The following is a 20,210-nucleotide window of genomic DNA, read 5'->3' on the forward strand; positions in this document are numbered from 1 at the left end:
TTAAAATATGTACCTAATGAAATGGGCCCTGCTTAAAGTTTATAATGGAAATAGATACAGTTTTGTATGGGGAAACAGAGGTGAAGTAATTTGTCCAAGGTCTTATAACAGAGTAGCAGCAGGCCTGGGACTAAAACCCTGGTCTCCCACCTCCCAACCCAGTGCCCTCAGATGATGTCACCTCTCCGTATAGTTCTCGCTCCTTCTTCATATCTGAAGTAGAGTGGACAGCAGTCAGAGAAGTGCGGTTACTAAATAATTCCGTGGTTATCTGTAATGATTCATACAGCATCCCAAATTAGCAAGTGTATGCTGATTAAATTTGTGCGAAGCAAAGTAGTTTATGGACAGCTTTTGATTGTGATCTGCATGCATCTGTAACTCCTTATGTTGTAGCCTGAAGACATGTATTTCCTCTTTAGGAAAACTTCCATCAGAATTTGACTCAACAGCAAGCTGAGTTAGACAGGTGAGTCAATAAGCTGGTACAAATTGGTAATGGAACAAACATTATAAAAGGAAAGTAGCACATAGTCCACTGACTTCAATGAGACAGACTATTTGTATGGATGTATCAGAGAGCAGCTGGTCCGTCGGAGGGATTGGGATTCCTCCCTACCTCTGACAGACTTCACAAGAGAGAATGAGGCATCTCAGATTCACCTGGGAGTAGTTAACTCATGGAGTAACTGGGAGGCAGCTAATTAGACATGGACCCACCTGGAAGTGATAAAGTTAATGACTTCATTTAGCGAGAGAAAGTCCTGGGAAGAAAAGTAGCTGCTAGAAAGACAGAGGGTTTGTAGAGACAGAGGATTTCCTCCAGTAGACTGGTGAGAAGAGACTACACAAAACCAGCACTCCAAAGAGGGAGAAGTGGAGCAAGAGGCTAGGGAAGGCTACTGAAATGGGCAATGACTCAGGGAACAGTAAGGAGAACTGGTTCTGGCTGTTCCAAACAATGGCCTTGAGCTGGAACCCAGTGGGCTCCTAACTCAGGAGACCTAGGGCTGATTAGTCCTTAGCAAACCCTCAGACACCCACACTCCGACACAAGGGAAATGATGGTCGCCCTTCTATAGGGTGCCGGAAATATGTCCTATATGTCTATATTTTAGTTGCATAAAAAGAAAGCATCCAATCAGATTAATAGATTATAAAGTCCAAAGACATTATTGGGATCATCTACTCTGATTTAGGCCATAGGAATTACCTAAATTACTTCCCATTTGAACTGTACCAGATCTTCTAGGGGAAAAAAAAAACATCTAATCTTAATTTAAAAACTGCTGGTGAAGGAGAATCCACCACAACTCTTGGCAATAATTACCCTTACTGTATAGGAATTATGAATCTTCAGGCCTTGGTTTATTTCTATTACTACATAACTTGGAATAGTTTCCTTAATTTGGTGTTGTCTTTAGAGATTTTAGATGTTGACGTATACACTTCCAACTATACGGGCAACACGTTGAAAGCTAATTTGGAGGAGCTATGCTACCACAACACTTTGCCATGCAAGTAATTCAGAATTACTTGACTACAGCCACTAGCTCCCAGTCCCACCAAAAGAGGAGAGAGAATTATTACGTGTCTCTCTGCTGTACTCTCTCATTCTACCTACTTAATCCCATTCCCAATCCACTTTCTGTTAAGCAACAAGCAGTTGGCATGTTTTGCAGATGTAGCAACAACAGCAGAAATATGATATAGCTGTACTGGTTTGTCTTACCAGAGTTTCACCTGTATTTTGCTAGCTAACAGCCAAATTTGGGGGGGTTATGACTTGCAGTTTGAGAGAAAGAGATTGAGTGGGGGGAAAGTGGACCTGCTAATACACTTTATATGCTGGTCTATTTCTATACTTTGTTTAGGACTTACTCATTGTAGTCTGATTCCTGTCACGGACCAGGTTATGGGCAGGCAGGCCTAGTGGCTGGAGCCACAGCCATCAGAAACCAAACAGGGGAGCAATACAAGAAGAACGCAAGCACAGGAGTAATTGCAGGTGTAAGCATTGAGCAATCACTGGCCAAGTGCTACTCCTGGGTTTAAGAGCAGACATGGCAATGCCCCTCAGTTAATCAGGTGACCTGACCAATTAGGGGTTTCAGCTGCAGTTGCCTAGCTGATCCCAGACCCAGCTGCAGGCCCTCATTCCTAGTAGTTCCCAATATATTTGGAGCCTCATTTTTAAACTGACAAACGATTGAAGTCAAATCCTTAGTGAATAGAACTTGATTTGAAGTTTTTCCTCTTCATGTATTTTGCATGCTGATCCCACTGACTTCAGTAGGCTTTGGATCAGGCCCTTTCAGGATACAAAGTGCAGTGTAAGCAATCTGATTTTTAGCAACTTTAAATAACAGAGCAAGGGGATAATATGCAACACTATCTGTTCAAATGTACTGAAGCAGTAGGCATCAGAGCCCGGGGCAACAAAGATATGGGGTCCAATCCTGCAACATACTACGTACTTCCTATGGAGTGCTGAACACCCTCAACTCCTAATGGATTCAGTGGGAGCTGAAGGTGTATAGTGAAATATATATATTGAAAGTGTTTCATTTGTATGTAAAAATGAGGACATGCATTTAAAACAATCTTTGTCACAGTATCTGGTACACTTCAAAATACCAGGGCAGCTGTCCGATTTTGTAAATGGGAGTCTATTGAAATCAACAATTGAATTTAAATTCCATTGTTTTATATATTTTTAAGGAGATTGTAAATATTATTGAATTTGCCATATACTCCATTCCTCATCAAATGCACTGGGGCGGGGGAGGGGGGGGAGGGTAGTTCTATAATTCATTTTATAAAACATTGACACGTACAAGGAGAAATGATTTTTATGTTGAGCAGAAACACTCCTTCAGCGGATACAGACATCTCCTGCATCCTCATGCATTGCTAATGTGGTGCAATTGCTCAACTCTTAGGGTGTGTTTGGGTTATTTGTTCTCTGCTTCCTGAAAGATACGGTTCTCCAATATTTTTTAAGCCAGATTAAGCAGTACAAAGAACATTATTAATGCTGTATTTTGAACACATTTCTAGTGCGAGATAAAGATCCTCTACACGTCTTTATAGGAAGCAAAAGCAGATTTTTAGAAGTTGAAAAAATTGGCTTTATAATGAATTTAGTAGCCTGGTGTTATGCATTGTGTGTGTGTTGACAGGGGGGAAAAAAAGAAACAGAAGAATGAGGTGAAAAAAGGAAGTAAAGGGATATTGCATTATCACAGGCAAGACAAAAATAAGTATGAGTTTGATCCCATCTCTATAGTTTTCATATGGTACTGATTAATCCAAAGGTCATCGTGTATTTGTAAGGCAAAAGCCAGATGTTGATTTCCCTATCAATCATCCAATGTTTGCACAGACTGAAGCAACCAAGCAAAAATAAAATATATTCCTGTAGCCTTCACTAGCCTCTACTGAATACAGTTTTATATATACCAGCTCCTAATTAGTCAGACCTGATGCAGTCTTATAAAGTCTGATTCTGCCCCCCTTACTCACACTAAATAATAACTTATTCCACAAAAAGTCCCACTGATTCCAGTAGGGCTGACCATTCATGGATTAAGATACTGCTCAGCTTGAGCGAAGGTGGCAGATAATAGGCCTGTAATGAGGACTGTACACATCAGGGCTGCTCCTGTGACTCTTACTCATGTGAGTAAGCCTTACCCATGTGAGTAGTCCCGTGAAAGTCATTAGAGAATAGTAACCATTGTCATGCAACTACTCCCAATGAGTAAAAGTTTGCAGAGTGGGGTGATAAGATTCCAAGTTATTCAGCACCATTCACTCTTTGCCTTAAAACCTTACTTATATTTAAAAAAAAAAAGAATATTTCCAAGGTACTGTTCTAGTTCCTAAAATGGAACACAGCTCATGAACCAATATACTTTTGTTCCATTTTCCCCTCTTTTTCTCCTGGTAACTTGACAGTCTACAGGATACACTGAAATACTGATGTTGCTATTAAGGACCTGACCTTCCACTTCCTTGTGCCGTTTACAGCTAGGCAAAGTGTAATACTCTCCCACACTGACTTGGTACAGTTTCCACTCACTTTGTCCAGGTGCAAGGGAGTGCAGAATCAGGTTAGAAGTCTTAATCTTTGATTTCCACTGAATGCTAAAACTGACTTGTTTAATGGCATTTTTATTGATGACAACAGTCATTATTCTGAAGACACTTTTTTGGTTTCCTAATTAAGCAAGCCAGTTAATGACAGATAAGCATATACTCCTTGATAGAGCCAATTAAGGAAATAACATCCATGACTGGCCTGGTACAGCATTTCAAGTGACAATTCTGACACTTCCTGCTTCCAGGCAGGCTGAGAGATTGGCCTTTCTCATAGCATTTGGCACTTCCATTGAGGCCAGAACCAGACTGCAGAGATGCACAAAAATGGAAAATCAATTTGACTTTTCGAAGTTGGTCTGATTTGTAATATTGGAAAAAATTCAAACTGGGTTTTGACTGGATTTTTCCAGCTTCACAACTAAGGTACTTATGAAATTTCTTCTTAATATTTTATTATATACTACTGTAGTACCTACAGCCACCCAAGATTAAGGCCCATTACGCTAGGAGCTGTACAAATGCATATTAAGAGATGTTCCCTTCCCTGAAGAGCTTACAATTTAAATAGGGAAGCTGGAGAAAGGAAATATTATTAAAGTTAGTTAAAAATTTCTAGGTGAAACTTCTTTTTTAAATGAAAAACTTCAGGGGGAAATTATCTTTTTGTTTTTTTTAAAAAAAAGCCATGATTTTTTTTTGTTTTGTTTTATTTAGAGCTAGAGAAAATGCTTTCTCTCTCTTTAATGATAATTTTTCACTGCAAAAGGAGGTGAGGGAGGGAAGAAATGGGTAAAAGGAATGGGAAGGCGGAAGAAGTGTATTTTCAAAAGTGAGGGAGAGTGTTTTTCCCATCTAAAAGACTTTTTTCAACTTTTAAAAAAAAAATAACTTTTTTGTTAAAAGAATTTTCATGTAATTTTTTCAAAAAATATACTACTTTGACCAGCCATTTAATGGCTGTCCAGCTAAGACACAGAGATGTGCCATACATGGGAAGAAGTCTCTGGCAGGAATTGTAACCAGACCTCCTGATTCCCAATCCAATGCCTTGAACACAAATTAAATCCCTTTCAAATATCACTACAAAAACGACAGCTTGCAAGACACAAAGGTACCAAAATACAAAAGAGCTAGAGCTCTTGCCCATTTCTTTCAATTAATAAAATGAAATTAGTGAAAGAAATTAAAATCCCCAGAGCTTCATTGCATAGCATCAGATAATTTAGAATCCAATTCTCTGCTTCTCACTCAGACTACCCAATGACTGCTATGGGGAGTTCAACTTGAGTAACAGTTACAGGATCTAGGCTTATATTTTTGTGTTTCAGGTAGGTTCCTCTACAGTTATGTTGGCTAGTAATTAAAAAAGACTTTACATACACTTACTTCTAATTGTTCCAAAGCTGGGAAATAATGACTCTGTTAAGAAATTGCTCTCTGAAAGAGTTAACCAAAAATCAGAAGGTCCCCTATGCACTTTTGCATTTTATTGACATTTTAATTAAGACTGTAGTATTCTTCAGGGATCTCTGCACTTAAATAGAAATCATCTTAATATGCTACACTGGCAAAGAGTAATAGATGAATGCAGACCAATATTCCCATATGTTTTATGGTACTTAGTGATTCTTTTGTACAATGTATTATGATGTTAAGACATTTTATGAGTTTCTATTGGCTAAGTTGAGCCATATCAAATTATAATTTGCTCAGTGGATTTTACTGTAAGAAGATTAAATAAGGCACATTCTGTATTTATTGTATAGTTAGATCTGCCTGTTTTTGTTTTGTCCTATTATATTCTTTTCCTTCTTCTTTTAAAGTGACTAATGAGCATTCTATGACGGATACACGTGGCTCTGTTTTAGAATAGGCTGGTTCATTTTTTATTTTTTTAAAGAAATTGTTGGATCTGAAAAGATGCTGTTTCCCTGGTGACGTGCTGAATGAACTTTTATCCACTTAACTGCACCATTGAGGTAGATATGGAAGTTTTTTTCTTTTTAAGTAGCCTACTTGGCACGTAAGATTGATGCCCGGGGATTCTGAGCCACCAAGTGAGAGGCGATTAGAGGGCCCATCTTGCACGAGGGAACAGGAGAGTATGTCAAAGGGCTGACAAATGTAGTTCAACATTTAGCGTCTGAGTGATTTGGGATTAAAAAGCAGCCTTGGATCAAGAAAAGAAGGTCACCAAACTGGCCTCAACCTCTCATCCTGCAAAGAGGTTCAATGTTGGCCCAAGCTGAACAAAGGCAATCCAGGGCTCCAGCTACACCACAGTGTGGGGGCCAGCATAGTCTGTCCCACCCTCTGCTTGGAGTGGTGATGGCTGCGGCCTTCTCCGCCTTCCTAATGAGACAGGGACAACAGCAAAGTGCTTCTTTCCAGCAGTGAAAGCAGGGACTGAGCAGGGTAGCAGGGATAATAGCCAGTCCTCTCTAGTGAGGCAGTGCTTACCCAGCAGTGAGGTCTATTTGCTTGGGTGGGCGGGCTTGGCCTGCTGCATTCTCTACCTGCCCCTCATAGATCCTTGTGCCGTGGCAATGTTGGCAGGCAGGGCCGGCTCCAGGCACCAGCCTGGCAAGCAGGTGCTTGGGGCGGCCGCTCCGGAGAGGGGTGGTATGTCCAGGTATTCGGCAGCAATTTGGCAGACGGTCCCTCACTCCCGCTGGGAGCAAAGGACCTCCCGCCGAATTGCCGCCGCAGATCGTGATCGCAGCTTTTTTTTTTTTGGCTGCTTGGGGCGGCCAAAACCCTGGAGCCGGCCCTGTTGGCAGGGAATCCCCAGAACAATGTATCTTGTATTGATGTAAATGGGGCAGTTCAACCTTCTGGGGCAGTTCAACCTATTGCCCCAAGCTGTCTGCAAACAGTCCAGCAGACGTCACTGAATCTGTTGCATTCCAGTCATCTTTTCACGCTTTTATACGCAACCATGAGGCCTGAAGTAAAACTTGCTTGGGTTTTAAAATAAAAGTTGAGTCTCTGAAGTAATCGCTTGACTCCAAAAGCAGGGGATCCTTTTCAGGCTTTTAGAGCCTATGTCTTAATCCAGCCCTGCATTAGACATAAATTCACTGTAATTTCTACCACTATAGGTCACTGCAAAAATGCACCATTATGGTGCTGTCGCATCAGTAAGTTTGCTGTTTCTGTGCAGCGTGTGGTAATTAAGAATGGACAAGTTCAGATAAAATGAAAGCCATCCCCAACCTTCAAGCAAAGCTTAAACACAAGTGCCAAAAAAAAAAAAAATCCATGAGAAAAGCCTTTTATTGGCTATTGTGGCACCTTTTGTTCTGATTCATGCCAGAAACCAGAAGAGAGGGAAAAATTAATTTTAACATGTCAAATTTCCTCTTTGCTGCTTGGTTAGGAAAATGGCGGAAGGCTTCTGGAGGAATGCTATTTTATACAAACTGGTTTGCTCTCAGAAGTTGGCTTCGGGGGACCAAAAGTGAGACCAACACAGAAAGGAAGTATGATGTCTGTCTAGTCTTGAATAAGAAAGAGCCAAAAAAAGAGAGTTATCGATGTTACTGCTGTGCATGGAGCATTTCATCAATAGCTTTATTCATTCGCTTACACTGCATAAACAGCATGTTTACTCTGAGCAATCAGAAGGTGGCATTATAAAGGGAAGGTGCCGCATTATAAGATTTTTGTAAGAAGTCTATAGAAAGCACTTGAAAATAGGTAATTGTTTAAAGAAGGCTATTCTGAAACATATCCTGGGGTTGACTGCTACAGTGATGTGTTTGTGAAAACACTAGGGACCCTGACAGAAAAGAGATTTCTTTCTCTCTTTGACTACTGTGTCAGGCTAGGCTGTATGATGGTTGTAATACTTTCTTTGAGTACAACTTTGTGCAATAAGGGAAAGGTTTGGGTTAGACCATCTTTAAAGTGAGGGGGAGACTGTTCAAAATCAAGTGCATGTCTGTTTGAGACAAGGAAGCATGTGGCACTAACCCTGCTGTATGAATAGCAACGTTTCTATGCATTTTGTATTGCAGTGCTACCTTTGGATCAAGAATTTCTGCAGTAACTTTATGGTTCCCATTCACTTTCTAATCTCCCCAAGGCACCTGAGTCAGACTTGGAAATCAATATCCTCCAGTCTTTTTAATGTTTGGTATTTAGGAAAATGTGCCCAAAAAAATCTCATCAGAGATTAAATTTGCAAGTAGCAAGTGAAAAAAAACACTATCACACTAATTGTTGTGGCAAATACACTTCTTCTAAGAAGTATTGATTGTATGGAATGATATTTATTATGAAGATTCATGCGGAATGATCTTGACACCAGGAGTCCAGCTGAGTTGGTGCTTATTTCAACCCTGGATGCTTGTGTTCTTACAGTTGCTTTAGTTGGTGGCAGTGCAGAATAGCTCATTGGGCCCTGATGAAGTGCTTACCTCATGCTGCAGTGCCATCCTGAATCTTTTCCCTGTCTGCCTGCTGTTCAAACATCCTATTGAGGTTGGATTTCACATGCCTCTACCATTCCAGGGTTTGGGTTGGCTTGCAAGAGCCAGTTCTCATGCCATTTCCAGCCACAGTTTGTTTGCTTGAGGCCTTAAAAACAAAACAAAGAAGAAAACCACTCTTGGGTGTTAAATCTGATCAAAACTCCAAGCCATTTGAGACTTCCCCATCACTGACAGTGATCTCACCAATTGGTACTGTATTAAACAGTAAAATTTGTGACTTTCACTTTGCATCCCCCTGACATTTCAAGATTCAGGAAACAAAACAAATCCATCCCAATGAAGAGGCGGATGAAGCAGATGAAGCAAAAGAAGAACAAAATCTTCAGTCCTGTTTGTCTAAATTTCAGTGGTTTAGTGAAATGGTTCCTTTATATTTGAAGCTCTTGAAGTGCTTCAGGATACTTCCGTCTGAAAAGATGCTATACACATCAAAGGTAGAATGCTTTATTGACAAGCGGCTAGAGAAAGCTTAGCTATCTTCAGGATCTGAGTCAATCAACTAGTACAATTTATGTTCATAGTTTGGCTTTCAAATCCATTTCAGCTGAGGAAGAGGTTTCTGATGTGGCAGATCACAACATCTGTCAGTGTCTGTGTCCCTGTTTAACTAAACTGCTCATGGAAACCTCCTGCACAAGACAAATGGGAACGACCTCTGATACATACCAAATACTTAATGCTACACTCGGAACTTTTCAACCCACACGTGGTGATGTAGTTCCATGTAATCCAATTAGGAAAATTCCAATAGGCTGAAGGAAGGGTTTGTATGACTGTAATATTCCTGACAGAATGCTGCTTGCACACAATGATTATAGTGCAGCTTGGGGAGTTGGATGGAAAAACTTTATGTAAGTAACTCAAGCATTTGTTAAAGTTGATATTAGTTGAATGCTCTGGACTCTGTGTGTACAAATACCAATCTCCACTCTCTTTAAAATAAATGCCTAAGAAACTAAGCTCTATCTCAACGTGTAGATTGCTTTTAGCCCTGGTCCACTATGTTTATACTTAACTTTAAGCATGAGTATTCCCATAGAAGTCAATGGGATTATGCACGCACTCAAAGTTAAGTGTATGCATAAGTGCTTTGCTGGATCAGGGCCTATGATTGTATGAGCAGTTGGATACAGCAGACTTCTTCTTTTAGCCTTTTGACATTTTCCTTTTTTCTTGGACTTTATCCCCCTCTTTCCTTGCAACTTCCTGCCACCCGGTGCTGCTCCTTTTCTCCAGAGAACCTGATAAGCATATGCTTTTGGAGTGACACTAACGCCATCCCTTCGGGAGAGTGGGGTGCAGTGAAGAGGGGATGCTAATGCATGATAAGGTCCCTCATGGAGAGCAGAACATGTCACCTGCATGATCAGCACAGTCTCCACTAGCCTAAGGCCTGGCATGCCGAGTTTATCTCCAAATTCAGATCTCCCAGTTCACAGCCTAGTGCCAGACATGTGCTTTTTTTTTTTTTTTTACGTGGATATATATGCCTAAGGAATTCCTTGGTATTAAACTTAGAAAGAGAATGCAGCCAGAATACATTGCTTTGTCTGTTTTAGCATGTGCTAACAATAACTCCTTATGTAGTCTCGGAGGGGAGAAATACTGCCATGGTAACTTTTAACACAAGCATGAAATCAGTGAGCTCCACTCTATCTCATGTAATTAAATAGCTAATAATGTAAAAAATTGTAATTTATACTAATGCTTTTGATATTTCATCTTTTATCTTGGAGCCTTTACTTCTTGGCAGGGCGGCGTATCAGTGTGGACATGATGCTGAGGGTTGGGTTAGACAAGAAAGGAAACGGGGAGATACCTCATTATAAATGTGAGGCTGGTGCATGAACCGTGTCTGCAGCAATCAAAGAGCTAATTGTTACGATTTCTCTGATACTGTCTTAGCTGGAATATCCTGCACTGTCAGCTTTCCAGCCCTTAATGTAATGCATTTGCATATCGAACCATCACAGTGACTATCCTATCAGCTGTACTTGAGTATTTGAATAAAAAATGCATTGTTCCCTGTGCCCTTCAGCATATCGGATCAAAAAGCAAGGCTAAGAGAATTTTTATTTCAATTTTTTTTTTTTTTACGCAGAGAAGTAATCACATAGTCAGTTTCCTTAAAGATAAACTCCTGCTCGTGAGTATGTTAAAATTCAGCTTGCAACGCACCTAGTATGGAAACTAGGTATCTAGAAACCTAGATAAAAGAATTGAATTTTTGGAAAGAAGAAGAAGAAAAAAAAAAAAAAAAAAGAGGAGCCAGTGTTTAAAGTGTCCTGTGGAAAAAAGAAGGGATTTGGCCTTAGGCATATGCATTCACAAGAGACCGCTTCAACTCTTTTATAAAGTGGTGAGTTTTGTGTGAGCACAGATGCATTTTGTTTTCCTATGAGGGAAAAATGATTAAATTATCAGAAACAAAGATAAAAAAGGGGCTTCCTGAATATTCTTCCTTTACCTCCCTTGTGTCTCACTTATTCCTACTGCTTATCAAAGGTGCTGACTTTATCTCTCTAAGATTTAGTTTAAATGTCCAACACAGATTATTAATGAAAGTAATAGGCTTTTGTTTATTACATGTAATAATGGAGAATATGACTATTTAATATAAATCTGACATTTAAATTCCACTTAGTTCTGAGATATGGATGATATAAACGAATAACTCTTTACCCTAGAGTAAAAACTCCCTCAGTCTGCATTTTAAAGCATTGAAGTTTTCAAAGTAATCAGTTTTTTTCAGAGGAACCAAATTGTGAAGACATCTGTTATGTTATTAATTTCACATAAATCTTAAGCTCCTCAAGGCCTGAAATGAGGCTTCATTCAAGCTGAATTAATGAAACATGATTGTAAGTCCCTTGCATGGAAATGCTGTCATACAGTATTGAGTTGCTTATAATCACTGAGTAATCTTGCAGGCTGCCAGGGGAGAGCTACTTTAAATCCCTCCATAAAACAATATCTGAAAATATCAGAACACTAACTATATCCTGAAAGATTAATAGCAGATGAAAATTTCTATGAAATGAATCATACTTTCTCAGTAAAGGATACACACATTCCCAGTAACTGCAGATAGGTTAATATAAGGGCAAAATCTACAATCCAGATGCAAGATGCATTTAAACTCTGAGATTCATTCTATATACCAAGTTGCTTAAGCATGCAAGAATTCTATATAATTGAGAAAATGTTTAGAATTATATAGGTTTTTAATTCAATATAGTCCAAATCCTACTGGACTCATTCAGTCAAAACTCCCACTGACCTTTTTGTTGGCTGCTTAAAGAATTATAGGATTAGGTCTTTTAGAAATAATATACAATATATATTGGTCAAGCAAATGACAATTGACAAGAATGAAGAAAAAGCTGGATGATTTTTTATTTCAAAATCACAGCACAGTATTTGATTTTGGCCTTTTGAGCTGGCAAGTGAAACTTGCTATTCTTTTATTAATTTATTTTAAATAGTGTGTGCATACAATGACTTATTTTTAAATTTGAAAGAGTGATTTTGGAGGGACTAAACTTCCTTAATCAAGCATGAAAATACTCTCTCGCTTTCCAGCTGAATTGGGAAATAAAAATCTGCATATGATATTTACTTCTCAAATCTTCTGAGTCCCGTTAGCTTTGATAGGGGTTTTTTTCTTTTCTTTTTAAAGAATTTAAATCAAAAAGATAATTAAATACAAAAGCAATCCTTTTAATGTTGTGGCATATTATGCAAAATTAATTATAAGGACAGTAGATAGCTGGTGTATGTAATACTTGACAGTACTGCATCAATTAGAAATTTTGATGGTAGGTAATATTTTTAGACACTGTAATTCCAGGTACAGTACTCTAAAATATATTATTTCTAAACATCTATAATTTATTTCTAGATTTTCACCTTGAGAAGACTTCACAGAATAGAACGCTTCAAAAGTGTAATTGTTTTAAGATTCATTTTTTGTCTTAAGTACTAGTTAAGCATCAATGATGTGCATCAATAATAATAAAACTATTATAATAATTATGTTTCTGGTCAGCAGCTGTTGCTATCTGAAAAAAAAACTTTGATGTTGCACACAGGGGAAATGAGAGCAGCTGAGGAACTAACTCCATAAGATACGTTTCAGCAAAGTGAATAAGATTTGTATTGATGTGGCTTGTTTACACTACATTATTAATGTTATATGTTCTACATCATTATACGTATGTATTTATATAATATATATGACTATTTTAATGTATTGTGATTTGGATAAATGCTTTTATATCATTTCTCTGTAGGCTCCCATGAGAGGCAGCTAGACGAAAGTAAGACAAACCATCAGAGTCATCTTGGTGGCAATTTTTAGATAAGAAACATTTATCGTATGTAGTTCACAGGCTAAAGATGCACTAATCTCTAGCTGCCCTAGTTGAAATTTTGACAACCTCAGCATGTTAAAATGTGAGGTCTACACTTTACCCGTTAGTCAGATTCAATATAACTTCAAAGAAATTCTAAATCTGCATTTGAGTACCATATGTTGACACTGGATGGTGGTCACTGGAGATTACTTGAAGTACCGCAGCCATAACTCGTACTCTTGTTGTAATCCTCAGTTCTCTGTAGCATTATTGAATTTAGATAGCAGCAAACAGCTTTTTTTTTTTTTTTTTGGCCAAGAGTCCATTTTGGGGCTTCATTCTTGCTCACCTCTGCAAATCCATGTCAAAATAAAGGGAGACTCTTTTTTAGTGAGTGCCACACTTTGAAGTGCACAGATGCAAATCCAAACACTGCATCACGTTGTCAGATACAGAAATTAGCAGCATCCTGCATTGCCTTTGAAGTTTTTGACTGTTCTTCTATGGAGTGTATTTTCATATATAAATCAGATGGAAGCTATTCAGACTCAGATAGCAATAATGATTTACTTGCTGTAATTTTTTTTTTTGGCCACACTTAGGGTATGATCTACTAAATAGTTCTTGGTCAGATGTTATTTATTAAGATGTTACTTTTTTTTCCTGCCTTAAACTATTTTTTAATTAAAGGCTAGAGATCTAATATGCTTATTTGGTCTACACATATGTAAAAAATCAAATAACGATTATGTACCAGATTATTTGCTGCTTGCATCTTTTTAAAACACTGTCATTTACAAACATTGAGAGAAGATAGAACTACTTGACTCCAGCATCTGCTTAATCATGGGGGCCAGGGAGGGGGAAACGTACAGTGACAACCTCAGTGGAGGTGGTCTGGTCTGAACACCGATCACAAAATTAGGTCTGAGGTAACAGCAGCATGTTGGCAATAGGGGAAACGATCTTGCCCACACAATTCTATTGTTCATATAATAGCAAAAACTGCAACATTCCTTTTTAAGTGAAAGCTGATTAGAAAATGCATAGGTACATGGAGTATATTCTCAAAAAGAACAGGAGTACTTGTGGCACCTTAGAGACTAACAAATTTGTTAGTCTCTAAGGTGCCACAAGTACTCCTATTCTTTTTGCGGATACAGACTAACACGGCTGCTACTCTGAAACCGGAGTATATTCTGTGTGTATGGACTGGTATTCAGGAGATCTGGATTCTGTTCTTTATTCTGCCACTGACCACCTGCGGCCTCCATCACCTGGCCTTCCTTATGCACACACCCTTTGTCTCTCAATGAGCTTTGGATCAGGCCCCAGGACCAGATTTTCAAAGAAGCTCAGGGCCATATTTTCATGTGCTGGGTGCCCAATGATTGTGGCCAGGATTTTCGTTTAGCACCCAACAGCTCCCATTGTGATACTCCTCATCTAAGAGGTCAGCTTTCAACCTGCTGAATTCTTTCAAACATCTGGCCATTATTTTGGTGCCTAAGTAGGAGCTTTGTTCTTTTAAAAAGTTTGACCAAGTGTGTGTTGTAGAGGGTGGGTTTAATGGGTATAAGTACCCTCAAAATCGGGGATGCTAGGAATCTAGATTGCAGTCCACATGTGGTGGACTGATTTCCCCACTCTGCCCCCTTACAAATGTGAGTGGTTAATGTTAAGAGTCTAGAAGGAACAGCAACTGGATGTGGAATTGAAGAAGGGGGTGTGCAAGGGTCTCCTGGCCCATCACTCCAACAAGCAAGATGAGATAAGAAACTGGGAGCTGGGGAAAGAGCCAGCTCACCAATCCATTCTCTTCTCTATTTGGGGATAGAGAGAAGTTAGAAAGCTGATGGCAATCCTCCCCAGGTACATTTTGAGAGGAACATATAGGCCAGGTAAAGTTGGTATTCATGTTTGCATATCCAAATATGGGCCAGATCCTACTCCCATTACATTTCTCTATCTGTCCAGGTTCTTTATATGGGTCCCCATCACAAGATGAAAACCTCACAACAATTCATGTATTTATCTTTACAAATACTCCTCGAGGGAAGGAAAATACTACTATCCTCACTTCATAGATGGGGAAAACTGGGGCCTAAAAATTGGCGTGATTAAGGTCAAACAAGCTGTCTGTGGAAAGGCTAAGAAATGAACCTAGGTCTCCTGAATACACAGAATGGTGCCTTACCAACATGATTATCCTTCCTTCTTCTTGGTCCTGACTCAGGGAAGAACCAAAGCACATGCTTAAATTCATCTCTATTTAGAACGTTGCTTAAACACCTGCTTAACTTTAAGTGGGTGCTTTAAATTGACTTAATCTGTACTGAATAGGGTTGCTGAGGCCATAAAGAGTGTTCAAATCAGGGTATGAACACCGTTTCCTGCTTCCTCCCCTTATAGATTGCCAAGCTTCTAGAAGTGAAGAAAGCACTGTTGCCAATGAGAATTTTGCCATTGTCTCACACTTGGGCTCATAATTTGACTCCTATTTATGGGGTATAATTAGAATCTGAACAATAGCCTCTTTGCTCATCTCTAGTGGACACAACCACTAGAGTGGTGATAACCCTAAGTAAAGAGATGAAGAAAGACTTAGTAGAATGACTAAATATATACACCCACATGTTTACATACGCCAATTAGGAGATGAAACAGGAAACCAGAAATACATTTTCTTGGGAAAGAGAGAACAAAACACAAACTGGACTTTGTATTTTATTTTCCCATTACAGGAAATATAAACAGGATGAAAAGCCAAGAGTATTCTGAAATCTTTCATATGGTTCTTGTTGCTAGGCCAGACTGCCTTCTTGGTATCCATACGTTCAGCACATCTGGCTCCCTTGTGGTTGCTTTTCTCAGAGTGGGGAAAAAAATACACAGTGAGATTAGGGGAAAATAAGGGTGGGGGCAAGAAAAAAGAGAAAAACAATAAAATGTACATAGATATTTTATTGTCTAACTGCTGGTTGGCTTGGTTTTTATTAAGAATATGTGGGTAGACTTAGACTCATAGAAAAATATCCAGCCTTCAGGCTGCTCTAATTTACACTGAGGGTTAATAACAGGATGTGTCAACCCTTTAAAGGAGGCTACAGACCCAGGACTCCTAGCCACAAGGTCTCAAATTTGCTCACTCCTTAAAGTGACCTGTTCCCACCACCTCCTTGTCCTATGTACTCCTCAGCTGAGAGGGAGCATGTGGACCAGTAAGCCCCATTCTGCTCTCATTTCTGCTGGTGTAAATTCAGAGTAATTTTATTGACTTCATTGGGTTGCTCTGGATTTCTACTGGTGCAAATTAACTCTATTTACTCTGCTGGGGACCTAGGCAACTGATCAGCCTTGCTGCCCATTGGACAAATTTAGGGTCTTGGTCTGTGCTTGCCAAAGTAAGATGGTTAACTATTAGCATGCCCATTTTATAGAGGTGCAAACAAAGGCATACAGAGGTGCAGAGACTTGCCCAAGCTCACAGGTTAATGGAATAGACCCCCCCATGTGCTATAAGACATATTATGCTCCATTTTCAGGAGGATGGCCTCCTTCTGCAGGAATGAGTTATGCCTCCAATTGAATTGCAGGTCCATCTTGCCTTGTCAGAGGTGCGGCTATTCTGATTTGCACGAGCAATTCATTTTGTATGGCTCAAACATGGGAGCACACATTCTTGTGGGTATAAATTGTTCCTGCACAGAAGGAGTTTGGGTCTGAAGCCAGCCACAGAGCTATTCCATTAAAATACACAGCAAGTCCAAGGAACTCAGTTCTCAAAACATTCTTTACCTATCAACCTCTTGTGTGTACCATAGGAACAAAGAAAGAGCAGGGTGATTGTGAACTACAGTGCTACTGAAAAAGCTCTAAGTTGACAGTCCCGTTTACAGCCCATCCTGAATCTGGGGGCAGTGCAATGGTACTTTGCCTGTTGAGCAGTCAAATATTATTACTGAGTCATTCTCTCTCCCCTGCCCTGAGTATACACCAGATGCTACATATGACACCTGGTGTACCTGCTTACTATATTAACAGGTGTGGCGTGAAGGGAGATGGAGCCAAGGTGTCCACTTCCTGCCCACCACTATGAGTGAGATGCAGCAACTCTGTGGAACCTACTACCTGAGAGCTGCTTCCTTTTCCTCCTTTACTCCCTTGTGCTGATACAAAAAACAGACCAGGATCTGGCTTTGCTTGGCCACCTTCATTTCTGCCCCTACACACACACACCTTATAATGTGCACAGCCTGCACTGTCCTCTGCCCAGACACATGGAACTTGTTTCCACATGCCTAAGGTTTCTCTTGAAAAATGTGGGCTTTAATTTTAAGACCGGTTCTGCTCTGTTATTCTATTAGAAATCAATGGTGTTTGTACAGATATGAGTGAAAGCCAGAAGCAGGCCCCTGTCTATGGATTCTGCTAACTGGAGTCTAAAGAATGAAAAGCAACTGATATTCATCTCTGTAATTGTTTTTCTTTTGTGACCAGCACTTCTGCCAGCTCTCATTCCCTTCACGGTTTTTTGGCTTCTCCATCCGTGTCCACTTGCCATTGCCTAACGGCAATACAACTCCCTGGGAGAAGTTACCTTTATCCAGGCCCCTTAGCCGACACTGGGAAGGGCGGGAGGCAGTAGGTTCCAGAAACTCTTTGCCCATCAGCACCTCTCTTCAGAGCTTTCAGGGTTCTTTTTATCCCTTGGGGATGTCTGGGTGAAATTACCCATATGACCGTAATCTCAACCAGAAACAAGGTTTATTAAAAACAGAGAGCAAAACAAAAACAAAAAAAACTGTTCACTTCCCAGATTGAGATTTACACTTTTAATGAGGTAAAGCAGATAAGCCATTTTCAGCTTCTTCACAGATAGGGATTTTATAGCTGTAAAACACAAGTCCCTGTTTTGACATCCTCTTGGTCAGACAGACCCTATTGCTGGGTGTCCAGAGAGGGATGAATGTCTCTCTAATCTAGGGCTGCCATTCCTGCCCTCCAAAGTAGTCTTCTCCAGTTACCTATATACACAGGAGAGTTTGGACTTGCTGCCTTCTCCAGGAGGTGAGGCACCAAGGACAAAAACAAAAAAACAAACCCTTAAAGATAACCAGTAGCCATTTTTAAAGGGTCATTGACCCAGCCTAATTACTGCATCCCTCAACCCAATATGTTCCTCTCACCCAACCTGTTGCTGTATTGCCCTTTCAAATAGGCAGACTGGCATTTTTCTCAATACAACACACCTACATTCAGTTTTTGTTATGAATTAGGGATCGCGGTCCACAGCCTCTATCACAGCTTTCTTGGTTGGAAACTTTTCTGTTTTTTAGTATTGGGTGGATTGTTCATAATAAAGAACACCTCACCTTTGTAAGTAGTGGTTGCTTGTTGATTTCACACATTGGTGCATATTAGATGCAGTCTTTCGCAGCTTTTGTCAACAGCTGAAGTTTTTTCCTGTGAACCAGAACGTAACAGGAACTGTGGTTAATGCTGCAAGACAATGGAGGATTGATTGACTTAGAAGCAGATGCTGCTGCTGAAGTTCTTACTGCACCATTTGTTCTTCTCGCCTGTGAGCATGTCAGAACTTTTGGGGTGCATCTGATGATCCATGTGGAACAGTGAGACCTTGATTTAGATATCCACACGTTTTACAAAAAATTTAAAGTCTAGAATTCATCATCCTGTATATAATTTTCATCACTCTACGTATGATCAATCATTCTCGGCACAGATTTTGGTGTCATATCCATATGCTAATTCTACTTCATTTACTCTTTACTAATCAAAATGGATTTTTATAAGATCCAGTTGATGCTCAAAGAGAACAGAAGCTTTGAGTTTTACCTGATTCAAGGTGGCTAATACAGAGGACATCTCTGGTTTGAGTCTCAGATGGACCAAGACAAGGTGGTTGAGGTAATATCTCTTATTGCATCGACTTATGTTAGTGAAAGAGACAAGCTTTCGATCTACACAGAGCTATTCTTCAGGTCTGGGAAGAGCTCTGGGTAGCTTTGAAAGTGTGTCTCTTTCACCAACAGAAGCTGGTCGAATAAAAGATAATACCTCATCCAGCTTTTGTCTCTCTAATATCCTGGGACCAACACGGCTACAACAACACTGCAAACGAGATGTGATGAAGCATGCTACCTCTATAGAGCCACAGAAGTGAGGTTAGTATTGTTTTCTACAAAGTGTTCTGTGCTAGGCCTCTTTCTGTTCAGTATGGCTCTGTATCGTATTTTGGAAAGAATTCCTCCTTACAGCAACATTCTGGATCAGATTCCTTTGGGGGAAACTTTTTTTCTCCTGCAACTCAAGTGAACTATTCATGGCCCTGTGAAAGAAATTGAAATGGCTAACGTTTTTGGCAGCGTAAACCATATCTTTTATCTACTGTTATGCTTCCAGCAATCCATGCACTACAAGACTGACACAATGTACCAAATAGGTCACATGTGTAAACTAAATCTTTCTAAGATGTTAGCACCATTGTCACACTCTCCATAACCTGTTCTCAGCTTCTCTGAAGAAAACCACTATTTTATGTTGTTTTAAAGATTTTTTCCAGAAGCTGAATGATATATGAGCTTTCCTGAACACTTTTAGACATAGGAACACTGTTTTCATTGATGTCTTGCAAATGCTTACAGTGGATAAAGACAAGGAAATCCAATGAGCTATGACAGCCATATAACCCACTGTCGGATAGCTGATCCATGCTGTATGTCTGTGGTTAGATGTACAACTCCCCCAATGCTTCCCTGAGGGCTGTCTTGCCTGGTACTCCTAACGCAGGCTTACACGTTTTGAATACTTTCCTGCACGATGAATAATATCTAGCAAGAATACTGTGTCTTGGTTCTGAACACTTAAATATTCTGTGACCTTGCTTTTTTTCTATTACTAAATGTATCTTTGCGTTGTGTCTCTTTTTGTGACATGACTTGTTTTTAATGTGTCATTAACAATTTTGCCTTTCATGAATTTGTTACCTCATCGGTTATTTCAATATGAACCATTTTTATGGGTGCCCAAGTGTTATCTGCTGTTGAAGAAAACACACTTAAAATGTGAGTCATGGTTTGAGATGAAAGTAGAACTGGCATTCCTCTCACACTTCAGAGCCCTTGCTTGAGCTGAATGGGTTTGTCTTTGTGGTGGTTATGGAGTCACTAATACTAATTCTGTGAACTTCAGTGCCCGTGTAGATGACTATTCCTGTCAATCATCTCAGTCA

Source organism: Chrysemys picta, chromosome 14 (genome assembly GCF_011386835.1).
Source record: "Chrysemys picta bellii isolate R12L10 chromosome 14, ASM1138683v2, whole genome shotgun sequence".
Taxonomy (NCBI): domain Eukaryota; kingdom Metazoa; phylum Chordata; order Testudines; family Emydidae; genus Chrysemys; species Chrysemys picta.